Consider the following 2,883-nt stretch of genomic DNA (forward strand, 5'->3'; position numbering starts at 1 on the left):
CTTGACGCCCTACGGTAATTTAGGGCGTCAAGCTAAAACACATCAAAACGGCCTCAAATCGCGGGGAGAACAACAAAGACTACTCTCTATGAAGGTAAGACTTTATTTCTTTGATTATTTCACACAACTTTACATTTACGGAGCTCAAAAGCAAGTCCAACTAAACCACTATGCAAACTCTTTAATTATTCACTATGAAAGAGCCTGTGACAGAGCTTGGGCACCTGTGCTTAAAACATGGAGGATTTCAGAAGTAAAATACTCGGTAAAGAAAACATTCTTTTTTATCTTTCTTCTCCACATCCTTCTTGGAGGTGGAAATGACACTAAAGATGTCATTATTGCGGCACCTTGTGCCCACCAACAAGTTCTGATGCAGGATATTTTATCCAAAACGATTGAACGGCAAGTTTGGCGCAAAGTTCGTTCGAGGGAATTTTGGCCACGTGCCGTAGAAACTGGAATGACGGCGATTTTATCACCAATTTGCGAGTAGACAGGGGTACGTTTCTTCTTATTGTTGAGAGACTGACCCCTTATATTCACCGAGGAACGAGAAGAATGAGGCAGTCCATTGATGTCGATGAAAGAGTTGCTATGGCGATACGGAGAATGCACAGTAAGCTCTTGGAGCCCAACCTCCCCGCGTATCGGTTGCTAAATCAGTATTTGAGCGCCAGTGTGTGGAATCCCTTTATCGGACTTCTTGAGTTGTCGATAACTTTTAGTGGTCGATCACAAATAGTTGTCGACAACTAAATCCCTAGTCAGTGGAGGGCCTTAGTTGATATAACCAATTATCTTGTTACCCCCAACGACGCAGCACCACAGTTTCTTTAGAAACTTTCCGCATTTACTTATATTGGTGACTGTTACGTATTCCTCTCTATATTTTCATCGTCAATTGTTTTAATTAGTGCATAAATCGTAGTTCTCAACTTTTGAAATCTCGTAAATTGAAGAGGGCGTGACTTCCAGGTCGCAGCACAAAATATTCCTGGTAACTTACAGTTAACATTTTTCAGCGTAGCAACATTCACATTAATTGTTCACTGCTGATGAAATATTTTTAATCAATCAAACACTCCCTTCCCCGCACTGAGTTTACCACCATACCCAGTCTAAGCAGTTTATCAAATTGGAACATTTTATCGCTTTAGATTTGCATTGCTCTTTCTGAAAGACAAAACAAACAAGACGGCTGAAAAGTGTGTCTGTGAGAACAAACAAAGGAGAGAGAGAGAGGATTTAAAGGCAGATGTCACGACGACAGAATCGGCAACCTGACTGAGGCAAACAGTTTGCGATGGAGTTAAAAGAAATCCACTTACAACTGAAACAGCGACTTGTTCATAAACGTATGCCCTCGCCAGAACTTGTGAAAAAGTTGGAGAGCTTTCAGAACGCCTTGACAGAAAATCAGAACGAGCAACCCCAAATAGTGGCATTTAACAACACAAGTTTCATTTTTAGATGCGCCCATTCGTGGTTTTAATTGAGCACCTACTTACTAATTTTCGAAGGGTCGCGCTGACTTCAAGATTTAGGTTGTTACGACCATTTTCTTCCCCGTCTACTCTGACTGTCCTGACTTGTTCAGTTTATGGCTCGAACTCTTCAGAAAAAAAAGAAAGCATACAAACGCAATTCACTAACAGAAAATTTGTTTTTCTTCCATTTAAACTCAACGTTCAAAACATCATTCGAGCAACTTTTTCAGCTCTTGCTCGTTTATTTTTTATTTTCCTAAGAAGCATTTAATGTGGTAGCTGATGAACAAGACGACAATTTTCCCTGTTTCAGTATTTAACTGTGACAACTCGCTTTTTTCAAGTTAAGTTGGCAAAATACTTCGATTAAAATACATCGTAGCGCGCGTGTTGTGCGCGCAACCAAAAAGGTGTGAGTTTATCACATTTTATCATTTTATCACTATTGTTTCTTGAGCACTTGCCATGTACCGATATTTTTTATGCAATTGCAACACTGCTGCTAGCAAGCTGAGCGTGCATAACTCTGGGTCGGAAAATGTTACAAATATTGCAAAAGGCTGTGTAACAAAGAATACAAATGAATAAAGGCTGATAGTTTCGAAAGAAACTGTTTGGGGCTGCGTCGGTGGGAGTAACGAAATAATTTGGATATATCAACAAAGTTGAAATGGTAAATTGGCCACCGTAATGATTACAAAAGCTGACGTTTCGAGCGTTAGCCCTTCGAGCGTTAGCCCTTCGCTCCGACGAAGGGCTAACGCTCGAAACGTCAGCTTTTGTAATCATTACGGTGGCCAATTTACCATTTCAACTTTGTTGATATATCCAAATTATAACAAAGAATACAGCCTAGCCACTCTTCCTCGGAGACTCAGGGGCTGTGAGTCGATTTCAAGTAAGGGCGGAAGAGCCCCTGGGGACATTGGGTGCTTACCATTTGTAAGAAAAATCCGATTGGTGTAACCGTGGCATAAAGGTAAGGGAGTTTCCGAATTCATGGACCAACCGGATACGCGGATGAGATTGAGCTTATCATTTATCCATCAGGCGTTTCGTCCCGCTCCAACCCATGGCAACCCAAGCGGAAAGGCCTGGAAACGGAATTTTATGACCTTCCGTTCCGAATCATCCTCGGAGACCCAGGGGCTATGAGTGAAATCGACTCACAGCCCCTGGGTCTCCGAGGATGGTTCCGAATGGAAAAAGAGGAGTACCTCTGAAGGTACTTCACGATTTCCGAAAGGAATTCCGGAAAATTACCTTTCCATTTGACTTCAAACCGAAATTTCCGAATTTTTTGGCCGAATTTCCGAATTTTCGAATTTTCGTGGATGACCTTCAGCAAGCGCTTAAAGAAAGCTTAGCTGTGTTTCCGGTAAGCGAATCATCT

This window comes from Stylophora pistillata, chromosome 1, assembly GCF_964205215.1.
Source record: "Stylophora pistillata chromosome 1, jaStyPist1.2, whole genome shotgun sequence".
Lineage (NCBI taxonomy): Eukaryota > Metazoa > Cnidaria > Anthozoa > Scleractinia > Pocilloporidae > Stylophora > Stylophora pistillata.